Here is a 12,788-nt window from a genome sequence, read left to right as displayed (position 1 = left end):
CATAGTATGTTACTGTAATAGAATTTGTAAGATGTGGAACAATTTTTTAAGAAAAGTGATCAAACAAAACACATTTATTTTTAAAGTGTTTCAGATTAAACTAGTAGGCATCACAGAATAGCATAACCATTAAACCATAGCCATAAAGGATATGATAAAATGGCCCTGTTCAAAACTTGTATATCCTTAGCTCTTAATATCGCACATTGCCTCCTTTAGCCTCCATGACAGCTTACATTCTTTTGTGATAATTGTAAATAACATCCTTTGTTTTGTCATACGTTAAAGCTGCCCATTTTTCTTGGCAAAAAGCCTTCAGGTCCTGTAAATTCTTTGGTTGTCTAGCATGGACTGTATCCTTTGAGATCTCCGCAAAGGGGGTTAATGATGCTGAGATCAGGAGACTGTGATATGACCACTGAACCCCCCCCCCCCCAAAAAAAACAGCAGAGATATAGTTCCATGTTTCATGGTAGGGATAGTGTTCTTTTCTTCATAGGTCATGTTAACTCCTCTCCAAACACGGTGTTTATAGTTGTGGCTATAAAGTTCAGTGTAGGTTTCATCACTCCAAATGATTTTGTTCTGGAAGTTTTGAGACTTCTCACTATTTGGCATATTGTACGTATATTGTAGGCTGTTTTAAGGCATGGGTGCAGCATTTTCTGACAACTCTACAATGGCACAAGTATCTCTTTATTGTACAAACTGAAACAGGCACAACAATCAGCCTGAATTTCAGCAGAAGTTGCGTATGTTTATTTTTCTTTACAGCCTGACAAATATTCCTGCTTGTTGTGTCTGAAAACATTTTTAGTCTACCTGTCCACGCCATCTTTGGATACTTTGGATATCTTTTATATCCTTTACTGATTTATAAAGCTGAACTACTTTTGCTTGCAGATCTTTTGACACTTTTGCTTTCCTCATGCTTCATCGAAGAAAGTCAGTGCAGACATGGATGAAATGCACAAGGGTTTCTCAAGCACTTAGAAAGTCATTTGGGCTCATTTATAAACACTGGGCAAATTTGCACCTGGGCAGTAACCCATAGCAACCAATCAGTGAGTGGCTTTTTTCAGCCAGCTGCAGGTTGAGCAATGTAAGCAGGCCTCTGATTGGTTGCCATGGGTTACTGCCCAGGTGCAAATTTGCCCAGTGTTTATAAATGAGCCCCATTGACTATACAAAGACAATAATTACAATTAAAAAAAGGCACAGCTGTGGAAACTGAACTTTCATTGCCATCACAACCTTAGTAAGCCAATCAAAGTGTATATTATCAGCCCAAAAATGTAAGGCTATATAAATGTTTGATCAGGTCCATGTATGTGTGTTTTAGTTATCATTATGATTATGAAATCATATGATGATTACGATAGCTTCACCATCAACATGCTCACAGAATTTAGTATTTAGTGTCATTTTGTAATCAAATATTCCAAAATAAAAGAATGGTGTTTTCTAGGATTACTCATATTTTCCAAAAATGTCTAATTCTGCCAGGACAATGTAAATTTCTGGACTCAACTGTATTGTAAGTCGTCCATAACCATAGACAAATCATAGCCCAGAGAATGTGCTATGAATCAGCCGAGAAGATGATGGTGAGATAGAAGGGGGGATCTTCATTGGCATAAATCTGCTAAATGGCTAAGTTTGCCTTGGGATAGTATAGAAACCCAAAACATTATATGTAGTATTTCTAGCCTACTTCTTTATTAAGTCTTAGTTCTCTTTTAAGTGCTATAACCATTGTATTCTAAAAGCACAGTCTGCATTCTCATGCATTTAAAATGAATACATGTAATATTAATTAGAAGATGAATCGAAAAGCATGAAAAATTTGCATTATGCTTTTTAAAAATGCAACAGATTGAAGACACTTCCACAAACACTTGTGCATATTGCTCAGTTAACTTGATACTGCACAACTATTATTCATTCAAAAAGTGGATAAGGCATTTGTCTTGTGACACGACTATTTGTATGGATAAAAGATTTACCCAACTCACATGGCTACTATGAGGACTTAAAAGGAAAAAAAATGACAAAGGAAATATTGTTTGTGTTGTTCGTAAAAAGTTCCATGAAAGCTACATTCATCACATAGATACAAGGATTGCTAGTGGGGTGAAAACTGTTCAGTCATCATTGGTAATTGCAATTCAGTAAATTAGCTCACAAAAAGTCACAGGTATATAGTTTGAGATCAAACAGACTATCTACACCAGTGCTGTCCAACTTCTGTGGTCCCGAGGGCCGAAATGTTTCCGGCCTACATAGTGGAGGGCCGATAATGGAAGCCAGTGTTGACAACTCCTTGTTTTTAAACCACACCCACTTTAAACTACACCCATGTTACTACAATATCATGTCCACATTAATTGTGGCAGCACACCAAAAAACCAAATGGTTGGTGCTCACTGAAGGGATATCACTTATCACGCATATGTGAAAAAAGTTGTCATATTAAGACATACCCTTAAATCCATAGCACCCACAGGCAGAGCAGGGCACATGCAGGCAAAGTAGGGCACTGCGGCCCGCCAGTTGGACAGCCTGTATTAAGACATACCCTTAAATCCATTTATGATTAAACACCTTAGGGGCCCCTAACAATAATTTATTTTCAAATGCTAACAAACCCCCAGAACAAATGGCTTAAGTTCCACAGGCAAAGCAGGGCACACACATGCAGAGCAGGGCACATACAGGCAGAGCAGGGCACGTGCAGCCAGAGCATGGCACGCGCAGCCAGAGCATGGCACGCGCAGCCAGAGCAGGGCACACAAAGGCAGAGCAGGGCACACAAAGGTAGAGCAGGGCACACAAAGGCAGAGTATATCTCACACACACACAGGCAGGCAGAGCAGGGCACACAAAGGCAGAGTATAGCGCACACAGGCAGAGCAGGGCATACACAGGCATATGGAAAGCAGAACAGAGCAAGAGACAGGGAAACCTGTCAGGACCACTCTAATATGTAGTACATACAGTGACACATTAGCATTTTGTTTTGAACAGGTGAACAATGTGGGCAGTTTCAGTCTGGGTCTCGGGTGTGAACAGTACAGGGCTTTAGGGTGTGAACAATAAAGGTGTTATAGGTGTAAACAATGCAGGGGGATCACAGATATGAACAATACAGGGAATTAGTCTGAATCTGAGGTTTAAACAATGCAGGGGCCATTTAATCTCTGAAGTGATAAAATTTAAAGTTTACACAGGTAGGTGGGGGGCTACACAAGGGGGGGTTCGTGGGCCGCCAGTTGAACAGCCCTGATCTACACAAAGGAGTTTGAACACTTTGAAAAAGTAGCAAAAATGGTGAGCACTGTCCTTGTACATACTGTCAGCATCTTAAGGACCCTAACCCGCTAGCCCTGATGATATATAGTGAATAAAGTACCCCCTCTTGTAAAATATAAGGAGTTTCATTACCATATAAAAACACAAGGCCGAAGGCCGAGCGTTTTTATACAGGTCATGGAACTCCGAGGTAACTTCTAATATCCTCATATTTTGCAACTGGGGGTACTTTATTTATTATAATACACAAATTTCAGCGAGTCATGTGACAGAAATGACATCAGAACTCACCGTTTATAAGGATATAATTTACAAGATATGCATGGCTTTTGTGTATTATATATACCTACATCAACCCACCAGTCTCACTGGAGGAGGATGCTTTCAAATGGTGGTCACTGACCCTATCTAAAAATGCTCTGTAAGGCTACAAAAGTGTATTGTTATTGTTACTTTTTATTACTCATTTATATTTCCATTCAGGCCCTCTCCTATTCATATTTCAGTCTCTTATTCAAATCAATGAATAATTGCTATGATAATTTGGACCCCAGCAACCAGATTGCTGAACTTAAACTGGAGAGCTGCAGAATAAAAAGCTAAATAACCTAAAAACCACAAATAATAAAAAATGAAACCGAATGCAAATTGTCTTGGTATATCACTCTCTACATATTTCTAAGGGGCAGATTTATCAAGGGTCGAAGTGGATTAGAGGGAATTTTCTAAGTAAAAAAATTTGAAATTCGAAGTAATTTTTTGGATACTTCGACCATCGAATAGGATACTACGACTTTGATTCGAAGTAAAATCGTTCGAATAGTCGACCATTCGATAATCGAAGTAATGTCTCTTTAAAAAAAAAGTCAATACTTCACCAAATTAAATCTGCCGAAGTGCTATGTTAGCCTATGGGGACCTTCTAGAGCAGTTTTCTAAGTTTTTTGAAGTCGTAGAAAAATCGTTCGATCGATGGATGAAATCCTTTGAATCGTTTGATTTGAAGGATTTCACCGTTCAATCGAACGATTTTACTTCGACCGCAAAATGGTCAAATTCGGTTAAAAAACTTCGACTTCAATATTCGAAGTCGAAGTAAAGCCATTCGTTAGTCAAATTTCGAAGTATTTATCATTTTGAAATTCGACCCTTGATAAATCTGCCCCTAAAAGTTAATTTAAAGGTGAACAATCTTCTTCTTTAGGCTAGCCATTTTGAAAGTTAAAAGAAAATGTACAATTTGTAATAAACTTTTAAACACTACTGCACATCTATTGTTACAAATATTTACATCCTTTAGAAATTACCTGTAGTTTGGATTACCTGTGTGCCAAACATTTGATACGAACACTATTATGACTTGTATAAACCTTGAGTTTGCTTCATCAGTTATGTAATATATAGAAATAAATATACTATAAAGCAGGGCCGGAACTAGGGGTAGGCAGAAGAGGCAACTGCCTAGGGTGCAACAATGAGGGGGCACTGGGCAGGTGCTTGTTGAAGGGCCCACTACCTACCCCTAGTCTGGATTTGCATGCTCCTTGGTTCCCAGGTTTGCCGGGATGTCACTTGTCCCTTCCTCCACACATGATGTCCTTGCACATGCACGTGTGCATATACGGACGGGAGCAAGGTACCTTGCTGGGTTGCTGGGGCGCCTGCATTTAATATAGCCATGGCCCTGGTCTTAAGAAAGGCCTCTAGTCAATGTATCAAGAGGATTTCTCCAAACTATTGTTGATGCACCAAGTCTAAAAACCTATAGCAACCAAACCTACAGCACATTTTCCTTCCTGAATTACACAGTTTGTTGATTTTTGGTTAATTAGGAATTACTTTCTCTGGATATTGATGTGGTCTGTAAACATTGCTACTTCGAGTAATTACAACTGGAAACTTGGGGGAAAAAAATAGAGAAAGCGTATTTATATACACAACAAAGACAGTTCTCAAAGTGTAAATTATAAATTGTACATGTATTTATGTACAGTCCAAGTCAAGGAATTTTGTGAACAAAGTTTCTAACTTAGTCTGGTAAAAAATAAAATCACATAGAAAACGAATTCCCTACCTGCAAGCTAATGACCTAAAGCACCATGGAGTAGCAATGCCCTTTACAGGATGAATTACAATATATGTGGAGCACCAGAATTCCAAAAAACACAAACCACATGGATGTGAGCAATAAGATTTAGGCAAGGAAGAGCCTGAGAGGCAGAACAACTGCTCAAGTGAATTTATTTATGTTTCACACTACATGTTTCGAGCCTCCTGGCTCACTTGACAAAGAGCCAGGAGGCTCGAAACATGTAGTTTGAAACATAAATAAATTCACTTGAGCAGTTGTTCTGCCTCTCAGGCTCTTCCTTGCCTAAATCTTATTGTTCCAGTTTGAAGTGTACCCAGGTGGAGGTACTTAACAAGGATTGAAGCCGACTAATTGTATGCAGTAGGGTCACAGGTAACAGTCACCAGACTCACATGGATGTGAGGTCAATGTCCATGATTAGAGAGAAGACAGAAAATTAATATCTCCAGTTATGATCCTGTGCCAGCAACATGTTTTGAAATAATATGCTTATACCTGGATAACCCTTAGTATAAAAAGTAGTACATGGATTGAACAGTTTGCTCCTTAAAACGTATAAAAAAGGGAGCTCAAAGTGGAAAATGATTTGTAGAGAATATCCAGGTCATAAATACATAACACAATAATTTAGAAGGTAAAACCTGTGTACCCAAAAAATAAAAAATCTTATCTCTTGAGGCAAGTGCAGCCTCCTCAAATAGTAGATCAAGCTATGCAAATCTGAAAGAGAGAAGAAGGACACACTCCCATAGTGTAAAATAATAATATAAAATGTATTCAGTGGAATATTGCACTTACATAGTTTTAAAGTAAAATCAGCTGATCAATCAATGGCCCAATGCGCTTCATCAATACCCCTGAGGAAGTCGCACATTAGGGACAAAGCGAGTTGGGCTTTAGGCTGATTTTACTAAAAAGTGCAATATTTGTACTGAATAAATATTATATTAAGATTTTACACTAGGAAAGAGCCCCACTTCACTTTTATATGTTTCGTATGATGCCTTCTAATAATAAATTAGGTCAACATAGCTGTATGGACTGGGGTAAAAAATTGGTTATTTAAAGCAATATAGCTAAAAACTGCAAATCCCCACATTGCTCTGCTTTGAATTTAGACATACTGGACATATGCATACTGGTTTTCTAAGCAACAACATCTGTTATAGAGTGAAAGGGGCATTTAATATAATTGTAACACAAATTTTACTCCTGTAAAATTTGTTCTCCTTTGCATTTTAAATGCATAGGAGAGCAATTATCATTATGAAATAACCAAATGACAGCTGGAAAACAGCAGGGTGGGTTGGAAGACTTTAGTCTATCCATACCAGCAGTATAAACCATCCTTTTCACAGTGCACAACATATGGCTTTTTGATGCTTAACTTCTATGCATACCCTCTTCAAAAAAACTCATCACTGGGCGTCTCTGTGCCCCTTACCTTGTGTTGTTCCCAAAAAGACAGTACAAAGCTTTCAGCAGCTGCTTTGGATGAGGCATATGGGTTGGTTGGCTGTTTTGTTGACATTTCATCAAACTCCTGAATTAAAATTTACATCGGTGAACAGGAATGACAGAAGACATATTAAGACTCATATGAAAACACTAAATATTATAATTTATAGCAACATTTCTCAGAAAAGCAAGTCCACAAATTATATGTGTGGCAAAGGAATACTCAGCTCAGGTAGGGTTAATATTCCCTCTCAGCAATGTAATGAAGTGGCAGCTGAGAGAGAAGCTGCCTAGGAAAGGTAAAAGGCCTGTGTTATCAGACCTGAGAGCTCTCCTAATACCTCCAAGAGTGGAGGGAAGTGTGGTGCTGCTGTGAGAGACAGCGCCAGCAAGAGTGTGGCAGAGGCTGGAGAGTCTGAGTCCCAGGAGGAGATGCCAGCAGGGCTGAATGAGAAGGTTTTTGTTTTTTAAGTTGTTGAACTGTACCATGCATGTTCTACATTGAAGTCGCAGAACTGCGGTTTTGTTGCCTTTTGTTGGGAATGCCCAGTGCTTAATAAACCTTTGTTTTGTCCAAAGCCTTGGTGTCTCTGTCTCTAAGCTCCAAATCCTATGTTAAATACAAATAGGATGTTATTTTGTACATTTACATCTGTAGCCTATGAAATTCTAATGTAACAGGTTCTAAGCTATTTTTGCTTACAATGAAGGGCATATTATCGGAGCATGTCAGCATACAAACAGGCTCTTCCCACAAACAGATTATTAGCCTGGTCAGTGAGGGGCCAGGGTGTTCTGGTGCCCTAGACAATTTTGGCAAGTGGTGCCCCACCTCCTCCAACTATTCTTGCGTTTGTTTTTTTTTGCCCATTCTGATTTTGCCAATTTCAGGGAATCGGTAGTTCAATCTTTCTTTCTGTGTTCTCTTATTTTCTGGTTTTGATTAACACTCTGCCTAGGCAAAACTTGTGATCAGCATAGTAAAAAAGACATAAATTGGGGGGTAAGAAAAATGAAAACACTATATGAAATCACATACTGTTAGGGATGCACTGAATCCAGGATTCAGTTGGGGATTCAGTTGAATCCAAGCTATTTTCAGGATTCAGCCGAATCAAAGAGCCTGGCTGAACCGAATCCGCACCCTATATAACAAAAAAAATTGTAGTACTGCATGCCGGCTCTTCCAGGCACTGAAGAAGGGTTCAGAGTCAAATCATTATTCGGCCGAATCCATAGTCCTGGATTTGGGGAAAAGCAATGTTCGGTGCATGCCTAAATATTGTATTCTATTCAATTCACACTCCTACATAAAATAAACGAAACAGCTCTTACTTCCTTTGGGGCTACCTCCATACACTTCATCTGTACTTATATATACACAAACTTTTCAGCTCCAGCTCCATGGGCTGCATTTAAAAGGATGTTTGTGCCATAAGTGTTCACATAGGCAAATTTAAAGGACTGCAAAAATGAAAGATCTAGGACAAAAACAAGAAAGTTGCATTACATAAAAATAAAAGGCAGAGGACACTAGAGTATATGATACATTGAATTAACTCTAAACTTTGGGAGGCAAGGGGGGAGAAATGGAGGATTTTGACGGACTGAACAGTATTGTGAAAGAAAAAAAGAAAATTATTTTATTTCTCTTTCCTATGCAATTAGGTAAATATTTTTTGATACATTAGGGTTGATTGTAGCATCAGTAAGATATGAACACAAAGTAAATGCAGTAATAATAAAAATTCTCAAACTTTCGCCTATTGTATGTTTAATAACAATAACCCATATCAAGGTGACTTGCTGGCTGGTTGCTATGGGTTACTAGACTGACTGGCACACTTTCCACCTTTTATTACATAACCCCCATAAATAACACATACAGAAGTCATTAAATTACAGTTAAGTTAGGGCTTATCTTGAATATAGGGTTTAGTTTTGGCATGGCATACAAAAAAAAATATATCAGAAAAAAAAAAAAAAGAAAGAAAATGTACAAAGAAGGGCAATGGAATGTTTATGTGGTTAGTGGACAACATTAATCATTTAAAAATATCTTACAGAATTTGTGTTGTTTATAAATAAAGTTGCCCCTAAGGGAACTTACCCCTATTGCAATCTGGAAATACACGATGAGTGACCCTGCTATGTTTCAATTGCATTTGCATCTATCGCTACCTGCTTTTTTTATTTTTTAGTGCAGAATATGCTGTATACCTGTCACAACATAGCTCTCACACAACAGAAGCTGCATTTAATGAATATAAACACTGTAATAAATGTTGTAAATCAGCAATCCGGAAGGCTAAGAAAAGAAATGAAGAGTTAATTGCGGTGGAGGTGAAAACTAACCCTAAAAAGTTTTTTAAATATATTAATAGTAAAAAGATGCAGGTTGAGAGTGTTGCTCCATTAAATAATGGTACCAGTATGGTTGTAACAGATACAGATAAGGCAAATGTGTTAAATCAGTTCTTTTCTTCAGTGTATACAATAGAGGAGTCTGGGTTCACAGGCTCACTTAATAACTGCACGAATGGTTCAGCTCAATCTAGTCAGTGGCTGACTCAGGATATGATTCAAAAAGCTTTAATACAAATTAATGTAAACAAGGCTCCAGGGCCTGATGGCATACACCCCCGGGTTCTAAGAGATCTTATTTCAGTTTTAGACCAGCCCTTATTTCTGATTTTCTCAGATTCACTGTCATCTGGTATGGTGCCTATGGATTGGAGAAAAGCTGATGTTATTCCAATATTTAAAAAGGGATTACGATCTCAGCCTGGCAATTATAGGCCAGTAAACTTGACATCTGTGGTGGGCAAATTATTTGAAGGCTTGTTAAGGGATCACATTCAAAATTTTGTCCTAATGAATGGCATTATGAGCAACAATCAGCATGGCTTTATGAAGGATAGGTCATGTCAGACGAATTTGATTGCATTTTATGATGTGGTAAGTAAGATTCTGGATAGTGGGGGGGCAGTAGATGTGATCTATTTGGATTTTGCCAAAGCGTTTGATACTGTGCCCCACAAACGACTGCTTTCTAAACTAAGGTCTGTTGGGCTTAATGAAGTCGTTTGCACGTGGATAGGAAACTGGCTACAGGATCGGGTACAGAGGGTGGTTGTTAATGGGACATTCTCTACTTGGAGTAAGGTTCTTAGTGGGGTCCCCCAGGGCTCAGTATTGGGTCCACTTTTATTTAACTTGTTCATTAATGACTTAGGGAAGGTAGTTGTAAGTAATGTATCAGTGTTTGCAGATGACACAAAATTATCCAGCCCAATTAATTCCATCCAGGATGTGGCATCCTTGCAACAGGATCTTGACAAACTGGCAATCTGGGCAGCTAAGTGGCAAATGAGATTCAATGTTGATAAATGTAAAGTCATGCACCTGGGATGTAAAAATATCCAAGCCACTTATACCCTTAATGGGACTGCACTAGGCAAATCCATTATGGAAAAGGACCTTGGAGTCCTTGTAGATGATAAACTTGGCTGTAGCAAGCAATGCCAGTCAGCAGCATCAAGGGCAAATAAGGTCTTGAGCTGTATTAAAAGGGGCATAGAGTCAAGGGAGGAGGGGGTCATTCTTCCACTGTATAGAGCACTTGTAAGGCCCCATCTAGAATATGCCGTACAGTTTTGGTCTCCATCACTCAAACAGGACATTATTGTATTAGAGAGGGTACAGAGAAGGGCAACTAAGCTGGTAAAAGGTATTGAAAATCTTAGCTATGAGGAAAGACTGGCCAAATTGGAGATGTTCACGCTGGAGAAGAGGCGCTTAAGGGGTGATATGATGACTATGTATAAATATATAAGGGGATCATATAATAATCTCTCTAATGCTTTATTTACCAGTAGGTCTTTCCAGCTGACACGAGGTCACCCCTTTCCGATTAGAAGAAAAGAGGTTCCGCCTAAATATTCGGAAGGGGTTTTTTACAGTGAGAGCTGTGAAGATGTGGAATTCTCTCCCTGAATCAGTTGTACAGGCTGATACATTAGATAGCTTTAAGAAGGGGTTGGATGGCTTTTTAGCAAGAAAGGGAATACAGGGTTATGGGAAATAGCTCATAGTCCAAGTTGATCCAGGGACTAGTCCGATTGCCATTTTGGAGTCAGGAAGGAATTTTTCCCCCTCTAAGGCAAATTGGAGAGGCTTCAGATGGGTTTTTTGCCTTCCTCTGGATCAACTGGCAGATAGGTAGTTAATAAAAAAAAAAAAAGGTTGAACTCGATGGACATGTGTCTTTTTTTCAACCTTACTTACTATGTTACTATGTTACTATGTAGTTGGTTTTAATGAGACAGTCATGTAGGTGCAGGAAACCTTACTCTCCTTAGTCAAACAAGTGTCTTTGATAAAACTTAACAAGCCCAAGAACTAATTCACTATTCGTTACTTTATAAATGAAAACAAAAATAACATCTTACCTACATGGGTCTGTGCAGCAAAATGCAAGATGATATTGATATTTATTCTTTCAAAAATAAGTTTAATGAAATCAGAGTCACGGATATCACCCTGTGGGGAAGAAAAACAGGAATTAAAGTACAGATATGGGACCTGTTATCCAGAATGCTCATGACCTGGGGTCTTTACACCACCCTAAGCCTGACATAACAGCTGTGGCCACCATGATGCTGCAGTAAGGGTATGGTGGGGTTGGTGGGGGGAATGGTTTAGGCTTGCATTGTAAGAGCAGCGGCCCGAAAATTTAACAGGCATGTATAATAACTATTTGTTTATAAGCCACCTAGCATTGGAGGCCTAAACTATGCCTTTGTACCGTATATACTAGAGTATAAGCCGACCCGAGTATAAGCCGAGGTACCTAATTTTACCTACGAAAACTGGGAAAACTTATTGACTCTAGTATAAGCCTAGACACAACTACATCCCTGTCTCCCAGCAGCGCACATTCTGCCAAAGCGACCCCCCCAGCGATCAACCGGACTTCTTTGCAAAGTTGATGGTGACAGAGAATTGCCAAACGGATTACTGTGTGCATTGTCCCACTGTCCCACTACCATGTGCAGAGGGTGCTGTTTGATATTGCCATCACTGTTAATCTTTCGTATAACCAACAGAAGGCGCTGTGTGATATTGCAGTCACTGTTAATCTTACATATAACCAACAGAGGGCACTGTGTGATATTGCAGTCACTGTTATTCTTCCCTATAACCAACAGATGGCGCTGTGTGATATTGCAGTCACTGTTATTCTTTCATATAACCAACAGAGGGTGCTGTGTGATATTGCAGTCACTGTTATTCTTTCATATAACCAACAGAGGGCGCACTGTTATTCTTTCATACAACCAACAGATGGCGCTGTGTGATTTTGCAGTCACTGTTATTCTTTCATATAACCAACAGAGGGCGCACTGTTATTCTTTCATATAACCAACAGAGGGTGCTGTGTGATATTGCAGTCACTGTTATTCTTTCATATAACTAACAGAGGGCGCACTGTTATTCTTTCATATAACCAACAGAGGGCATTGTGGGATATTGCAGTCTCTCCCCAAGTGAACTGTTGGTATAGGAATGATTAAAAGTGACTGCAATCTCAGCTACTCGAGTCGGGTACCGCTGACCCGAGTATAAGCCGAGGTAGACTTTTTCAGCACATTTTGGATGCTGAAAAACTCGGCTTATACTCGGGTATATAAGGTACTTTGGTTATTTATATCCCGTGAATACATTTAATTTGTCTGACTACTCAGCTTAAAGGCAAGTCAACCCTAAAATACAAATTTGCCTAATAAAACCTAGTTCTAAGCAACTTTCCAATATACATTTATTAACCATTTTCAGTGATTTTAAGGTTATTTGTAAAAAAACAGTTGCTATTGAATGCAGCATATACCTAACTCCTGGTTGTTACCTTTTAAACAATGTTGCA

At 38.9% G+C, this 12,788-nt stretch overlaps 1 pseudogene; it reads right to left on the bottom strand.

Moving 5' to 3' along the window:
• Positions 1–12,788, bottom strand: part of LOC108707538 — a 36,695-nt pseudogene that overhangs the window by 16,410 nt on the left and 7,497 nt on the right.

The sequence above is a fragment of the Xenopus laevis genome, chromosome 2L, assembly GCF_017654675.1.
Source record: "Xenopus laevis strain J_2021 chromosome 2L, Xenopus_laevis_v10.1, whole genome shotgun sequence".
NCBI classification, from domain to species: Eukaryota; Metazoa; Chordata; class Amphibia; order Anura; family Pipidae; genus Xenopus; species Xenopus laevis.
The sequence above is the reverse complement of the archived record's forward strand: the minus strand, read 5'-3'. Positions and strand labels throughout refer to the sequence as shown.